Here is a 17,742-nt window from a genome sequence, read left to right as displayed (position 1 = left end):
GTTTTCGGCTGCTAAGCTGCGATATTCTATCGCTATATTAGCAAGCTGTCGCTAACTGATGGTAGCAACAGCTTTTAGGTGATAGCTAGCAGTTTGGGGCCCGCTTTGCATGTCAGCGATATTTATTGCTAATGACATGCAAAGTGGGTGTAGCCAACCTGTTCGCGACTGAAAGCAGTCGCTAACGTCGCTATCGCCTATTAGTAAGGCGGGCGTAGCGATGGAAATATTCCCGCTATCGCCAAAAACTAGCGCCTGCTCAGACCAGTTCTTAGCCATGTTATCCAAAGGGAGGTGGATAACATGGCTAAGAGCATTTCGTCGCTAATACGTGAATATCGCTGTATTCTCAGCGATATTCACGCTATCGCCGGAAAAATTATCGCTTTCGAGATAAACGTTGCTAATAGCACGTTATATAAGCGATAATTTCCGGCGATGCTTAGTGATAAAAAAATCGTTGCTAAGCCTAGTTAGCGATAAATATTGCTACTGGTTGGTAATATGCCCCTTAGTTTTTCTGAAATTTGTCTGACTCTTGCCCTCCATTTACTGCTGTTTGTATGCCTTCTTTCAAAATGCTATCATGGCCCTCTCTGCAAAAGCATTAGAATCAGGAGAATATAGGGCTAATGTGTGATGTTTTCTATTGTGATGTTTGAAAAAAAAGCAAATGTTTTCAGAAAGAAGAAGCGTGCCATTACCAGCAATAATTTCTTTAGGTGACCCTTCCAGGTTAAAAACATTTTCTAAAAACAATATGGCAGCATTAGTACTTGGGCACTCATGTCTCAAACCTTCAGTTGGAATAAAAACTTTCCCCCATGAGAATTCCATTTACTATTGATATTTCCCCCCAAAATATTGACAAATGTTTTGAGATCACCGTATAAACACCCAGTTTCAGGCCAACCATGCATAGTATATTGTGTTACTTTACCTACATTTTCATCAATCTGACTTGCTTCCAACCACATCTCTTCCTTAACTTGCTTTCACTCTTATTAACTGTATCCAAGACTGCAACCACACACTCAGTGTCCTGAGGTACCTCTTCCTCCTCAATATCTAATGACATGTGTGATAAGCAATCAGCTTGCAAATTCTTACCGCCAGGACGGTGCTTAACCTCAGAACCTTTACCACTAAGTATGTAAACAAGTGGTTTGTGATCTGTCACTAAAACAAATTTGCAACCCCAAATATACACTTTACATTTTCACAAAGGAAGAGTGTGCCTGTCGTCGAAAATGCACCAGCTAAAAACTTGCTGCTTGCAGAATTAAGGCTCTCGGCAGCTGTGCAAAGGCTTCTAATAAAGACCGGGTGTGCCTGTCACTGAAAACGCAGGCAAACTGAATGTAAACTTAGGGGTCGATTAGGATGGCGGACGGACTTTGACCGTCCGCCATCCTGTCGGAGGAAGGGACCGTACGCCACAGGGGCGGAGGTCTCGTGCGTCAAAATTGGATGCATCCGCCACAGTGGCGGGTGCATCCCGCATTTTTAACATTGCGGCGGGCGGGTGCTGAAAGCACCGGCCACCGCAATGCTAAAAATGCATGTTGTGCGTTTCAAAGCACAACATGACAGGCACCGCGGGGTGCCTGCCATGTTGTACTTTGAAAGTCCCCCATGTACTCCCCCCTTCACCCTGGGGGCCCGCAACGGGCCCCCAAAGCAAAGACCGTATACCTTTCCACAGCGGCAATGCCGCCGTGGGAAGGCATAGGACCACCGGCATCGTAATATGGTTGGCGGCGTCTCACCACCATATGTGAGCACTTTTTCTGCCGGTCTCAAATGCGACCGGCGGAAAAGCGGCAGACGGTCTTGCCATCCGCCGCGGACCCCCCAGCCATCCTAATGTGGCGGGGGTCATTTCAAGGAGAATGGCGGACGGATTGCCCCCGCCAGCCCGGCGGAGGCAATCCGTCCGCCATTTTAATCGACCCCTAAATGTTTACAGAATGAAGGCTCTGCAGCAGCAAATTTGCGCCTAAAAGAGCAGCCCAACAAAAGATTGCCGCTCATGCGCCACTGCGCGATGACGTGGTATGCCTCCAACTCAGGCGCTAATGGCAGCAGCAGGCGAAGCAACAAAGGCAACACAAACATCATCGGAATGATGGCATAGGGCAAAGCAGCTTCGTTGAAAGCAGCCTACCTCCAATGAAATCAATGCGCACGCAGCTCAAAGTGCGCTCCAAGCCCTAACAGGACTCGACGATCGGAAGCAACCTCACTAAAAGGAAGCATCCAATCAGGCATGCAGCTGTTCTCAATCTCGATTAGGCATGACTGCCCATCATGACAATGGCAGGAACCAACAATCCTGAAGAAGGTCATGCACAGCTGATTTCCATCCATTGCCAATATAAAGCAAGTAACTTACGCAGCGTAGGAAGGAAATGACTGGATTTATTGTCACGTTATGCGGCAACGACATGACATAAGAAAACCACATCTTGGTTCTCTAGGACCCTGATGCAACTGACATAACAGTCAACTTCAGAACAATGAGAGCATGAGAACATTCTACTATTCAAAATTCTAACTCACCAAACACACTAGCAAGCCCGAAGGGGTCCAATGGTTTTTTGACCTGCCCATTTAGAGCCTTATAAAACCACAAGACTAGGCGAGAACCTGTCCCCCGTCATAGGGTTTAGCTGAAGGACCACATGCATGGGAGTTCTGCTATTGCAACACCACACAGGTCATGTAGGGCATGAGTAAGAGCCTCATATGGAAGACATTATTCCCCGGTCAGATATGTCTGTTACACCAGGTCTCCAAAGGGCATTAAGACATTCAACTGTAAGCAGTCTCCCAGGGTTACCAGTGCTGCCTCCGCCCAGGAGTCAATTTGCCCTGCAGTAAAGAAAGTCAAAGGGTCACCATGAGGGAGGTCCACCATGGGAGATTTATTTCAGGGGCATAGTGGGTCAAGGTACCAGTACACTGCAGCCCACGTCACCAGGAGGCCTGGACAGTGGACAAAAGGGGCTTCGGGGAATCTGAAGTGACAGACGCAACAACTTCACCAGCAGGAGTCCCCGGTTGGGCTCAACACCCAACTGATTGAGATCCTGTAAGCACACCCCATCCAGCCCTTTCGTGATCCACTCAAGTTGACTGCAAGAAAATTCAATTTAAAGTCTGGTACTTCCAGGCCGCCTTCATGTGGGGGGTGGCAGAGGGTAGCTAAGGCGACTCTGTGTTACCTGCCTTTCTAAATCAATTCCCACAGGAGTGCATCACACCTCCGAAACCAGGATACTGGGATTTTCACTGGGAGGTTTATGAAAAACAAAAGATGCATCACATCGGCAGCATGACTATTTTAGAGAGCGCAGTCTGTGCCATAGCCTGTACCTTAAAAGTGCACCAGAATGAGACATAGGACTTCAGAGACCAAATGCCTCCTCCAGGTTTCCCTCATGGAGATAGTCCAGGTCATGGAAGACCTTGGATGCCCAAGCATTTAAAGGTTTGTGAAGCCCAAAAAATATCAGGTGGAGAAGAAATAGAGCGACCCGGAACACATATGTTTTGGTCCAATTTACCCAGAGACCTGAGCACCTTTCAAATTCCTTAAGGAGCTACAGGGCCCGCAGAATATCATTCGCCCCATCCCAAAAGTAAATAAGCAGGTCATCTAGAAATAACTAAATTACACTGATCAAACCATATAACTTGATTCCTCAATCTATTCCCTTCATTTGAAACCTTTCTGCCAGTGACTCTACGGTCTGGGCGAATAAAAGGCATTAAAGGGGACAATCCTGTCTAGCACCCCTGAATATTTCTTAGGCCTCAAAAATCGTGCACACTGTCTTAACCCTAGGTATTGGGTGAGTGTAGAGTAGCCTGACCCATCTTACCTAGTTTATACCAAGTCCAATGCGATAGATAGTGGCTTCAAAGACATCCAACGCATTGTGTGGAAGACCTTCTCAAGGTCCCTGACACAATCACTGCGGCAACGTCAGGTAACCGGTCATGGGGATAAAGCTTAGTAAAGCCTGTGGAAATTGTGTGAAGTGTTATGGGTTGGTATAATATCGTTTTGGTCTCCATGAATCAGGACCCGCAAATGGGGTAACAATTGGGACGCCAATATTTTACTGAGTATTTTGAAGTCAGAGTTCAACATAGACAGAGATTGAAAGTCCAAGGGCGCCACATCTTCGAGGTAGATTTGGGAAGGGGCACCACCAGAGTCTTCCTCGTTGTTGCAGAAAGGGTACCCGTTTCTGTAGGCCTCTGCATTCATTTCTGCCAATTTAGGTGCCAATTCACATGTCAACATCTTGTAAAACTCCAAGGGAAGGCCATCTGCGCCAGGTGTTTTACTTATTGGCATGTCTTTGATAGCGTTTCTAACCACCACGACTGACACTGGGGTGCCCAGTGATTCGTGTTCCACCTGCAGGAGAGACCAACGTGAGAGTCCCTCCAACAAGGATTCAAATGCCATCAGGAGGCCTAACTCCGGCCGACGATAGAGGGACACGTAATAAGACCTGAATGCCTCATTAATATATTTCAGCTGAAAGATGACTGTCCCCCACTGTCAGCACTAGGCAAGTAATAGGGGCAATCCTACCCTCTGCACAAACCAACCAAGAAAGGAGCCATATGGACCTCCCCTCATGTTCATGTACCCTGTTTACAACTTTTTTTATAGCCATAGCAGCTGCTCCAGAGTCACATTATACAGTTCACATGTCTCTTGCAACAGCGGAAGGGCTGCTAAGGAGTTTCTAAAGACAGTGTTCTCCAGGTTAGTTGAGTGTAGCTGCCATGATGGTATAAGTGTACGTTTGTCCACTCGTCAGTGTCAAAAGGCACATTGCTATATTGGGCTCATCTGGGGGGGAGGTCATTTGGCATCTTAATAGGACTGTGTCTAGGACACCCGCTAATATGCTTGCAGTTTGTTCATTGTTCATTGGGCCTTTTCCGTAGGTTGGGCCCCAAGAAGGTTGAAAACAGATATGTGGACTTGCGCCTGCCTCTGGAGAAGCAATGAGTTGCCATGGCCTGGCAATTGCCCAGAGGACCTAGTGTGGAAACATGAGTGACTGATGTAACACACTGGGCACGGGCTGAGGAACGGGAACCTCAGAGGGAGGAGGCATGGGGTGTCTGTCATAGACCTAATAGAATGCTCTGGAGGTAAATGGTTGACAAATTGTTATCCCCTGGGACTGCAGTTGACTCTGAGGAGGGGCAGACTGTGGGGCCAAGTCTTGGCTGTGAAATTGAGCCAGACCCTGATAGGACTGAGGGTGTGTGGGTCCTGGCGCTCCCATAGGCAGAATGGATTGTTCTTCCTTGCCCCCCTTCACCCCCTCCTCCCCCAAAACTGATGTTGTTTACACATTCTGTGATATGACTTAGGTAGATATGGACACGGTTATAGTTTGTTTATTAAAAGAGCAATATTATTATCTTATGGCATCTAATCCTCCTGATAGTGTGACCATAACCTTATCCCTTGTGGGTGTTCTCTTGATCTTGTCTGCAAAGCGTGGACTGAAAAATTGTAAACCCAGGTTACTGATGCAGTGTTAACATTGCACTGTATTGTTGTTTTATTTGAAATGCCAGTATACAAAAGTATTAATAACAAATATAGGAATGTGATTTTAAGACCTTCTGGCAATCTCAGATATCAATTAAATGGCTTATCAAAATGAATCAGGTATTTTTTTTATATCATGCACCATATTGCCCTGGATGCCTACAGGAATGTTTCCATAGGAGACTTAAAAGCGTCAGGCAGACCTCACAGAGCCAAACCAAATAGCTCCACATAGTAGCCTTGTTTTATCTTTAAGTGGCAGTGGCCAAGCTAAAGTCAAGTTTGTAGAAGGTGCTTGAGGAAGGTCAGCTGTAACATGAAACAACAACTCAAAACACTTTAAAGTTTAAAGAAGAAGAAATAAACTCATAACACAAAAACTTTATAGTACATCTATCCAACAAACTGAAGAAAGAGATAAAGGCAAGTTGGAGGGAAATTGTTTTAAACAGGTCAATGCAAGGCCCTTAGAGTAACAGTCATCATAGCAGGCCGAGAAAGCCAAAGTAATTGCATGACCTATGCTTAAAACATCTGAAAAGATTACTAAGCACACTATGTTAGTTTTCAGCATTACCTGAAACAGAGTTAGGCAGACTTGTAACGGCATATGGGGATTTGTGGGTGGGTGGGTTTGAAGAGAAGGAAATTCTGTGAGTGGTGAAATGTGATGATGAAGGATTAAGGAGGTCTGGGTTTACTGTGACCAGGGTTGGTACATCATCCTGGCCTTTTAGAGAATCTGTCAAGACTGTCTTGTCCCAGGAAGAAACAAAGGCCTACAGAACATTGACAGAGAAAGTGTTATGGAGGGGCAGAAGGGAATAGATTAGCAAAAACAAAGGTACCCCTTGTTAAAGGTTTTTGTGTGGTCTAGGAGAGAAAGGGGAAACAAAATCGATAATTATATGAATCGACCACTCACTGATTCACTATGGCCACTCTTGGCTCTATAGGGCTATCCCTCAAAAATACAGGAAAAAAAGTTAATTTCATAAACCGTGTACATTTTTATTTTCTCATAGTAGAAATGTGATATTTAGTTTCTTTTATATCCTTTTTTCCTTTTTTAACAAAAGCGGCAGTTGTCTACGGTTTTGCAACCTGCTGAAAAACCAGGCCTGTTTTTGTCAGTGGGCTGCAAAACCGTGGACCACTAAGAAGATTTATTTGCCACGAGTTTGAACTTGCAAGCCATCTTGCAGCTGAAAACTGAGGAATGTTTGTGATGTATGTATGAGAATGGTGGCTATGTTTTGATTGCATGGGTGGTTGGAATGATTGTGAATTTGGTGTGGGGATATTTCTGAAGCACTTTGCAATTTTGCAAATATTAAATCTGCCATTTTTCTTGACTTGTTGACTGATTAGAGGTAATATAATGCCTTTGTAAATGTTTATGATTATTTACAAAAACGAATTATGATGGTTTGATTTTCGAAATGCTATTGTAAAAAAAGGAATAAAAGATATAAAATGAACTAAATATCACAGTTCTACTATGAGAAAATAAAAGTTTACACTTTTCATGAAATTCAATTTTTTCCTGTATTTTTGAGGGATAGCGCTATAGAGCCAAGAGTGGCCATAGTGAAACAGTGAGTGGTCGAGTGGGAGGTTCAGACAATTGCAGAAGGTAATAGAGCCAGTTGTATGTCTGCCATTTCAAATCATACGAGGACTTGCTTGTGGCTTGAATCAAAATGGAGATAGACAAATGACTTTACAGACTGGAGCTGCTAAACTACTAGTCTGTCAACTGATAAACATGCAACAATCTTTACAAAGAGAGAATATAAGTCTCTCTTCAAGTATTCATAATGTTTATAAAGCTCTTGATAACCTTCTCAGATCTAGACCATGATTTTCTGGTTGTGCACTCAAAGTATACATTTTATTCAATGTCCTTCTGCAGGGTAGTTTTAACTGTTAATTTGCAACCATCACCATTTGGCAGATGCCAAGTGGAGCTACCTGATAGCTAAAGAGGAGATGGGCTGTGGACTTCCCCCTAGGCCGTCACCTACCCAGCCGGACTTGGGGCAGACTTTCCTTCGTCTTGCCATTGTATCCCCCTACCCTTCTAGGCTCCATTTATCTCATCTCCTATGCTCTTTAAATGTTTTACTAGTAAGTTATGTAACCTGTTAACTGATGTCATTTTGTAACTTTGTGGTACCTCATGTAAAGAGCTCTGATACTTTCGGGTCTAGCCAGCACAATATAAAACTCAAAAAATAAATAAATCCCTTCATATTTATTTTTTGTAATCCGCCAAAGATTTATTGAGCACAGTGAGAAATTAACACAAGCAGATGGTGGTACAACTCTCTACTGATCTTTCAAGTCCTTAAGTCTTCTGATGGCAGATTTGACTGTCACTGCAGATGTGGTGCTGTAGATGCAGGCTCCCTTAGCAACAATCTTCATACGGGAACCACATTCCAGATTCCCACAGCTTTTCTCTTCATCTAGGCCTTGCCACATAAGGAACATGTGTATTTAGCATGTTGACTGATTTAAATTGTCTTCAACATTTTTCTGAGTGAGGCACCATAACGGGTACCATACTTACCCACAATCTTGACATGCTTGGTGGTCTTGGCCATTTTGCTGCTGGAATGGAGTATTCTACCACTAACCACAAGCTTCTCAGCTCAGTCCAATAGTAGATCACAACTGTCACAATTATGGATCCTTCATGCTGCAAAGTATATGCACCATTCTAGGTCATAGAGTGAGGTATTTATCCTAGAACACATACTCGTTTTTAGTTCTAGATTTTATCTATGAAATACTATATATCTGCTACCTTGAACTACTTCTGTTATGGTGGATTGACTCATTATGTCAGGCTCATTCCATGTTGTTATTGTACTTCAGCTCTCACTTCTGGGTCATCCCTGCTTTTGTGACCATGAACTATAATTTCTTTAGTCCAAATTCCAGATTCAATATGGTTCTTTCTATCCCCTCACATTTCTTTTGTTATTATTACTAAACTCACTTGACTAGCTCTTGTCTGGTTAGGTCCCTACTGTTCCAAATATGGAAGCGTGTAGAGTTGTATTTTATTTTGACTTGGTGCATACAAAATGCTGTATGTGTGATCTCATAATACTACTGTCATATTTTGACAGACGCACACAATTGCCCCATATCTACTTCAGTACCTGTTATGAATTTCCTGGTGCTATTATTGCTCTATTATAATGTCATATCATTTACAGTACTTTACATTACTTTTGTTGTGCTGGATGTACAAAATAAAGTGCTTGGTCTCCAGGTCCATCACAAGGGAAGAACAGGAAGGTCATTATTCCCCAGGTCCAGTGCTTCTTCAAGGCCTCACGCTCAAGCGAGAAATTATTTTTTAATGGATTTTACAACAAGCCTTCTCTATTTGTTAATTGCAAGGCAATGAACATGACTAGTACCTCTAGATCTCACCAGAAGCTTCAAGGCTGCTGAGGTAGATCTGTCAAGAAATTCCAATGCCTATATTTCAAACTACAAACCTCTTCTAACACCATATCTATGCCTCATCTCCGGGCACTCAGAAGCAATTTCCAATTTGTGCGCCAGTCCGTTGTACCTCCAAAATACACAAAATAGATAACATATTCAACGAATTCCTTGCCATTAAGCTACTTAAGTGAGTAAATATTTCGCCCAAACAGCATGACCCAGGTTTTGAATAGATTTATTGTCAAAAATGGGTTTTATTGAATTCTTCTAGTTTAGAAATTTAACACTGCTGACCAAAAGGAGACGAGTTAAGAGTATATTTTTCCTCAACACAAGTCAAACAGTTCATGTTTGTGCTTCCTAGCTAGAGAAGAAAACAATACACAATTAACAAAATGGATGCCAGATCTGTGATGAATAATAAAAATGAGTGGTGCAGAATACATCCTTGTTTCAAGCTATTATTTATAAAACGTTTAGCTTAGGAGAGAGATGGTCATCAATTCTAATTTATACACCTGTCCAAGTATCTGTGTTGATCTAAATCCGCACTGACAGTAGAAAGTTCTATTTCCTTCAAGGTTAACTTCCTCACTACCATTCCTTTTTCAATCTTGCCATATGCCACAGGAAGGTCAACAAAACTATTAATAAGATTATTACTGTATTTGTTTTAGTAACAAGGGAAGAGCAAAAGTGTGAGTTGGTACTGTTTGATAACAAAGGGTTTGAGCTCCATGCAAAAGTCTGGACTTTTCAGCACCTGTTTATTAAAATGTAGAATCATTTTAGCAAACACTTTCCCTTCTGTACCTAGGAGGGCTTCAACTACATATTTTGTTGGTATATTAGAGGAGCCTTTCTTTGAAAATGGCTGTACCATACTATGTGTACGCTTTAATTGTACATTAACTATGAAACAAATGCACTTAGCCTCTGCTTTGAGGGCGTGAGCCGAATGACTGTGTGTTTGAGAACTTTGTTTTCTTTTTGGCCCCTACTACATGTGCAGGAGTAACATTTGCCAGTATGCTAGCAATTCCAGGAATGGCCTTGTTTGATACTGGGTCAAAAGTAAAAGTAACTGTAAAACTGCAATCTCTGCTTTTCATGGAACAAAGCAAATAAGGTGTTTGTTGGCTGACATAAGTGAATTATAAAATGTACTGAGTACCTATGAGAATTTTCTGGCATCTTTAGTTTTTAACCCTGTGTTTAATTCCACCCATGATGCATTGTATTGGCCCTGCCGCTACTGGACAATCAGCCTATCTTACATTTGATGCCTCCTTAATCCCTAAATGTCTCAGAACTGTATCCATTATTATACAGTACTTGAAAATGCCTTTCCAAGGTAAAATGTGCCTTCTTACATTGTTAAGACTGTTACCATACACACTCTAGGCCAACTTGGGGCTGGATTTAGAGTTTAGAGGATAGGGTTGTCCATTGCAAGAGCAACAGAGTACTTTCCCCGCCAGACCATCGATCTGCCCTCCTCATTTAGAGTATTCTGTCGACAGAGCCCCTGTTCTCACCATCAGGGGAATACTTTATCAAATGGTGCAACAGAGTAGGGGCCATCGGAGGAAAAACATTACACCACCAATCCTGTTTAGGGTGTATGGTGTAATGTATTTCTTTTTCTGTCTGTCACCGCCAGGAAAAACCTGACTGTAAAGGAACAGGAAAAAACTGTAATCATTCAACACCTTGGTAGAAAACTCCCAATGTGTGGGGTTTTGTTGTTGTTTATTTTCAAAAACAAACTCCCTGTTTGGCGGCCATCTCTAAATTTGTTAGTCAACAGGCCATCAGTGTGGTGGAGGCAATGTCCTACACCACCGTGATGGACTGAACTACTCCCACCAAACTTTAAATCAGGCTCTTGGTTAATGTGTAGTCCAAGTAAAATTTAATTAATGTATCATAGGTTAGCTTCATTTCATTTCCAAGTTGGACATCTAACTATGGTAAAGCATAATGAAAATTTGAAAAGTGTAATAAACTTGAAAAGTAATCGTAAACATATGTATATGCTAAATATTAATGTAAATGAATGGTATATATTTATTGTAAATATAGAAAAAGGTGGAGCTATAATAACTTAATTTTTGAATTAAATGTTTCATTCATGTAAAAATACTAATTTTCATTTTTTAAATCCCACCTAAAATGAAATTTTGTTGTCTAACTAGTTTTAAATGTTTTGTTAGTTTATTTCAAAGAAGACTATTAGAAATACAATTGAAATACAATGAAAACATGATTTATTTTTTACACTGTTTTAAAATTAAAACATGTGTTTATATTTTAACTATTTTAAAATTTGAATTGAATTTAACATTATTTTCTGTAGAGTTTTGTTTAACGTCCCTACCTCCATAAATGTCTATGGCAGTATCAGTGGATGGTCATGTGTGGTGCTGGGCAAACTGCTGCTCCCTTTTGGCTGTAGTAATTTTACACTACTACATTTATCTTTACCTACTGTTCTAGGGGGTGGCGACATATGTCTACACATTTATAGCTACACTCTTAAATGGGAGTAAAGCAGTCAATTTAATCAAAATGGAAGATAATCTTAAATGTGTAAATGTACCTATGTGAGTAGGCCCTAGTGATAGTTATTCTATTATTGCCTAGCTGACATGCTGAATTTGCCATTATGAAATGTGACTGCTGGAATTGCACTGGTTAACATTTGTTCTCACAGTACGTAAGGGACAATTACAGGGCTTTTGTGCAAGACCGCTGAAATTTACATAGTGTCCTTGCATAGAGATGGAGCTACCATAAATGGCAGAATATTAGCAAACATAATTTGGGCAGCTGGTGTGATGGCATGTCCTGCAGCTTCACGACTGACTAGTGGTTAAGATGGAAAAGACTCCATTATTAGGAAGGTTGGTGTAATGCAGAGATAGGGGGTAAGGACGTTCATCTTTTTTTTAACTTAATCCCTTGTTAGACCTGTCATCCTTAGGGTGATCTTCCCTAAAACTTTTGCCTGCTTGCCTCCTCTTTTTCTAATTCTTTTTGTTGGCCTTAGGACTCTGAGGACTTTACCACGTCACAACAGTGCTAAAGTGCATGTGTTTCTCCCCTAAACATGGTAACATTCATGTATACTCAATTGGCATATTTAATTTACTTATACGTCCCTTGTAAAGCGGTATACCATATACCCAGGGCCTGTAAATTAAATGATAATAGTGGGCCTGCAGCACTGATTGAACCACCCACACAAGTAGCCTTTCAAACCTGTCTCAGGCCTCGCACTGCAGAGTCTGTGTGTGCAGTTTACTGCCACTTCGACTTGGCATTTAAAACCCTTTGCAAAGCCTTACACTCCATGTTTATTACACCTACGGTAGTCCTTAGGTATCCCATAGAAAGGGGTGCCATGTAAGTAAAAGTTAGAACATGCACTTTTACGTTTTTTATGTCCTGACAGTGACAAAACTTCCAAATTCATGTTTCACTACTGTGAGGCAAACTCCTCTCATAGATTAACATTGGGAATTCCTAAATACACTTTTACATTGTAAATCCTGATTAGAAAGAAGTAGCTTTGACATGTTGTGTATCTTTGGAATGGTAATAATAAGTGTTCTTCACTGGTAAACTGGGATTAACATTACTATTTTAGAAATGGCACTTTTAGAAAGTGGACATTTCTCTGCTTGTATTGTATGTGTGCCTACAGCCTGACTCCAATACATGTCTGAGGTGGGTGACAGCTTCACTTTGTGCATTCCCTCTAGTCAGCCATCAACACAGGAAGGTTCGGTGTGTCTGAGCCCTTATCTTCATTCTTATGGCCCTTCCTCGGCAGGAAGTTAGGGGGAGCTGACATTTGTACCTGAATAGGTAGTGTCCTGTCTCCACACAAAGGGCTGATTACCCCCTACTGAAAGTCTGGAGCCAGGGCTGGGACAAAAGAACCTCTGTGCACTTTGAAGACTCTTCTTTGAAGTCACCTTCACTTCAAAGGCACAACAGGGTATAAGCACTGGAGCTCTGACCCCACCAAATCACACACTTCTGGATCTACAACTGGACTCTGTCAGAAGAACTGCTGTGCTGCATCAAGGACTGACACTCAGCTGGACTGCTCACCTGTGTGGCCTGCTTTTCTCGAATGCTGCCCTGCTACCTGCTGTTCTCTGACCCTGCTGAGGAGAGCTGGACTCCGCTTTGCACCAAAGTGATCTTCAAGGGCTTGTTGGCTTGCCTCCTGTTGCCTAAGACTCAGGGTTATCAAAGTTTCTATCCCTGAGTCTATGCCTGAGTCACAGGAAGAGGACCCCAATACTTGCTCTGGAGAAATTGACAAATCTCCAATGTGTATGCAGCAGAACCCGTGCATCAAAACTGTTGCAGGAATATAATCGGCTCATCGCACTGGGAATCACTGCATCGCATCGGGAAACCACTGCTTCAGAACCAACGCATCACCACCACTGCGTGGAGAAGATCAACTCATCATCCCTCCAGAGTGGGTTAACCCAGCGCTTTGCATCTGGAACATCCACAATCACATCCGGCACTTCGCTCAACAGACCCGATGTATCTCCACCAATACATGAAGAAAATCAATGTTTCACCTAGTCTGTGAGTTTGACATTGACGCATCACCCGTCTGAACCCTGTATATCACTGTTGCGACTAGGATCAAGGTACTCTGTTCACCAAACCTTTGTGGCTCCTGTCCCTGGCCGGTGCTCCATCCTGGTAAGCTTGACCTGTTGACTTTCCCCCGGTCTAGTGTGGCCAGATAACCCCCAAAGGCACTGATAGATTCTAAGCGCTAGAACTCTTTTTATTCTTTAAAAAATCATACCTAAACTTCTGCTTATTGGATTTCTGTTGTTTTGGTCTTGATTTATTTATAAAATTATTGTCTATGCTTCTAAATGAGCGTAGAGTCTTTTTGTGTTTTTGCATTGTGCTACTGTGTGTGTGTGTTGCACACATACTTTACTCTTTGCCTCTTTAGATAAGCATGGCTGCTCTGTGCCAAGCTTATATTTAAGTATGAATCTTGCTTACCCTGACTAGAGTTGTGGTCTCTAACTGAACAGGGTGCATACCTCTGCCAACCAGAAACTCCCTTCCTAACATTGGTGATCAGTGGTGAAGGTAGGACTTGATTTTTCGCAATACCATATAGTACTTCATTGTTCACTACAACTCTATACTAAGACCAATTTGAACCCTTTTCAATTCTCTCTGGCTATTTGAATTTTTTGCTATACCATATCTCTGTGTGGAGAAGCACCACCTGCACCTGCAGTAACTGAGTTTGAGCTGGCCAAGTTAGATCCTACACTGTGGCCCAGCTTAAAGATTTTTGCAAGGGGTTTCGCGTATCTATGAAAGGCTTCACTGCAGAAGGTTTTAGGAGCCTGGCTTGTGAATCTGGGACTGCCTGTGGAGGGGGCCAATAGCTTGCGGAAAGCAGTGGTGGGTCCTAGAGCGGGGAGCAACATTTCATCAAGGAACCTGTCCCAGAGGACCTGGAGGACAGAAGAAAGGGAAGAAAGTTCAAGCTGGAGCTTGCTAAATGTAGAGCAGAAGTAGAAACTTGCTTTGGCTGAAAAAATGCAGGCCCTAGTGGAGAGGAGGCTAGCCATGGAGAAGCGGAAGATGTCCCATAAGTTGTCGCTCAAAGAGTACACAATGTCCCAGAGGAGTCCTGGGGTGGTAATTTATGGAGGTACATGCCCATAGGGGAGGGGCACAGCTCACACTAGGGGTGAGGGACCAGACAAGCTACACTGTAGTGAACGCCATCTTGGTGAGTAAGTTTGGGCTGACCCCTAAAAAATATAGACAGCAATTCAGGGCAAGCCACAAGATCTCCTCTATGAGATAGGTGAAATTTGTTGATTATGCTAGCAAGGCACTGAAGTGGGTGAGGGGCAGCAAGGTTGATGAGTATTCAGGGCTGTACAACCTATTTTTAAAGGAGCACATGCTTGATACTTGTTTTCTAGAGCTGTGCCAACACATGGTTGATTGTAAGCTTTTTGACTACAGGAAAATTGCTGAGAAGGTAAAAATTTGGGTCAGCACGAGAGTGTCCAAGAAGGTATTGTCAAAAAGGGCTGTCAGGGTTCCCATCAGAAGAAAGAGAGGAGAGATAAAAGGAAGGAGTTATCTCAAGGACCCCAAAACAACTCACAAGGGAAAGGGTCTCATTCCCAATCAGGTCACCAGAAGAAAAACTACCCTAACAAAAGTCAGCAGTCCAAATTCCTCAAGCTCTATGAATGCTTTGAGTATGAACACTACAAGTGGGACTCCAAGTCTCAAAAAAGAGCCCAAATTCCCACTGGAGAATAGGTTCCAGGGGTGACGAGTATTGTGGTGGGGAGGAGTTTGTCCCAGTTAATGGGGGGGGGGAGTTTAGTTGTGTTACCCTTGTTGCCCTGGGTGACAGTGAGATGGTTTCTAAGATCCATGTGCCCTTTAATACTAAGTATATGCAATGGGTCACTGTTAGAAATGGGATTTCTGGTTGGCTAATGCTTGCGCCAAAGCCAGGCAGAAACCACCCCTCTAGTCAGGGCAAGGGAGTTACACACTGAAGATAACCCCTGCTCACCCCCTTGGTAGATTGGCACGAGCAGTCAGGCTAATCCCAGAGGCAATGTGTAAAGGGTTTGCGCAACACATACACATAGCAGCAACAAACTAGGCACACTACAAAAGAAACTCCACACAAGGGTATATAAAAAATAGCCTTTGTATTACCATAAACACATTTGAAACATAATCACACATTTACACTGGGACAACTGGCACTAGGCAATATTCACAAGTGATTATATACAGAACCGGGCCAATCGGGCCATGGTCAGAACCAACAAAATGCAGGCAAGTAAGTGTAAAACACAACCAGTAACTATGGTACCATAATGACCTCAGGCATAAAACACATTAGGCCCAAACCTCCTACGCCTAAACACAATACGCATTAGGCCTCAAAACCATAAAGACATTATGCACTCCTCTCATCAGCAAAAATCACATTAGGCATACATCTGGGTGTATAAATCACTTTAGGGGATAAACATCACCAGCATAAACCCAGTATAACTCAATCACACCCTAACATGACCCCCAGGACAACTGGCCTTTTCTAGGGCTCCAATGCCCATGTCCAGCAAAGTCAGGGCTCAGCTGACAATGCAGTAATAATGAAAAAGTACGCAATGCACAGGCCTAAACGTAGCAGCTGCGGCTAATTGCGGTGCAGCTGTGCGGGCACAAATGGGGGCACTGGCACTCACTGTGGCCTCTAGGTCCCCACTGGGATTCTCTAAATAAATATGCATAACGTTGCAGCTGTCCACTGTGAGGTGGGGCAGCTGAGGGAAATGCCTTGGCACTACGGTGCCCTGGGCACCCTCAACGGGTCCCAACAATTTTGCCCAAACTTTGCAGTGCCCACTGTCAGGTGGGGCAGCTGGGGGAAAGGCCTGGGCACTACGGTGCCCTGGGTACACTCGATCAGTTCCACAATTCAAAACAGAAGCCCCACTCACCGGGGCTTGGCTTGGTGACTCTGCTCCTCTGGACGTCTCTCAGTCAGCTCCCATCACTCACCGGCTCTGACTGGGGTGCACTAGCACCAGGGTCGTCTCCTCTCATCCTCTTTTGGGGGGGTTGCACTCATGCAGCACAGCCACTCCCTCCTCAGTGGACTCCTCCAGTCTCAGGCTGGACACCTCGACATCTCAGCGGCATCTCGTGGAGGCGGGGAGGGCTCCCATCTTCCTTCCACATGTCCCAGCGTGGGGTGAGCTCCCACCTGGGTCTTCCGGCTGGCTCTTACGGCCCAACTTCTCCGCGTCTCCGCCTACAACCAGGCAGGCTGCCTGGCTTCCCGTTTCGGCTGTCCCTCGTCGTGGCAGTGATTCCCTGTTATGGCACAGTGCGGGGTGGTCTCTCGCCTGCATCCCACACACACAAGCGGGGTGGGCACTCCCCAACTAGCGCCGCATGTGGGGTGGGCACCCGCTGTTTTGAATAAGCATAAAGCGGTATAGGCTCCCGCTCGCCACCTCAATGCGGGGTGGGCTCCCGCTCCTCTCGGCACTCAGGAGGGGGAATTCCCACATCGGGAATCCCTCGAGGTACGTTGCAGCTCCGTGCTGCAGGGTCCAATGCGCTCTCCTCTAGCAATTTGAATGCAGAGATCACAAGGCACTGGCTCCAGCAGGCAGGCTAAAGGGTCCTTGGTGCTGGGGAAACCACCGCACAGCAGAGCCAGGCAGGCCAGCATGCAGGGACCCTCAGGAAACAGCAGCTGGGTCCCGCAGTGGTTCCTCCTGGCAGAGCACAGTTCCTCCAAGCAAGCACAGAACAGAACAACTTCATGGGGTCACAATCCCTATATTTATACGTCATTTCCCTTCGTCTGCAGAGTACACGCTTGGGGAAACCAGTTCCAACTGGTTCTGGAGCACTCTGTTTACCAGGCTCCTCTTCCCTATTGTTAGGTGGGGGCTCGTCATCACACACACCACAGGGGGGAGAGCCAGCATTCACTAGGGATGGCACCATCCTATTCAGGGACCAGGGACTTCTCCTACCACTACTCAAAATGTAGATGTCCCATTCAGCCTAGTGCTGACTCACACTGCCCCTCCTGGAGCCACACACACCTC

General features: G+C 44.0%; 1 pseudogene; it reads right to left on the bottom strand.

Annotated features, from left to right (window-relative positions):
- Positions 1–7,924: 7,924 nt before the first annotated feature.
- LOC147683736 (large ribosomal subunit protein eL43 pseudogene) lies at positions 7,925–8,202 on the bottom strand (annotated as a pseudogene).
- Between the last annotated feature and the right edge of the window lie 9,540 nt (positions 8,203–17,742).

Source organism: Lissotriton vulgaris, chromosome 11 (genome assembly GCF_964263255.1).
Source record: "Lissotriton vulgaris chromosome 11, aLisVul1.2, whole genome shotgun sequence".
NCBI lineage: Eukaryota > Metazoa > Chordata > Amphibia > Caudata > Salamandridae > Lissotriton > Lissotriton vulgaris.
The sequence above is the reverse complement of the archived record's forward strand: the minus strand, read 5'-3'. Positions and strand labels throughout refer to the sequence as shown.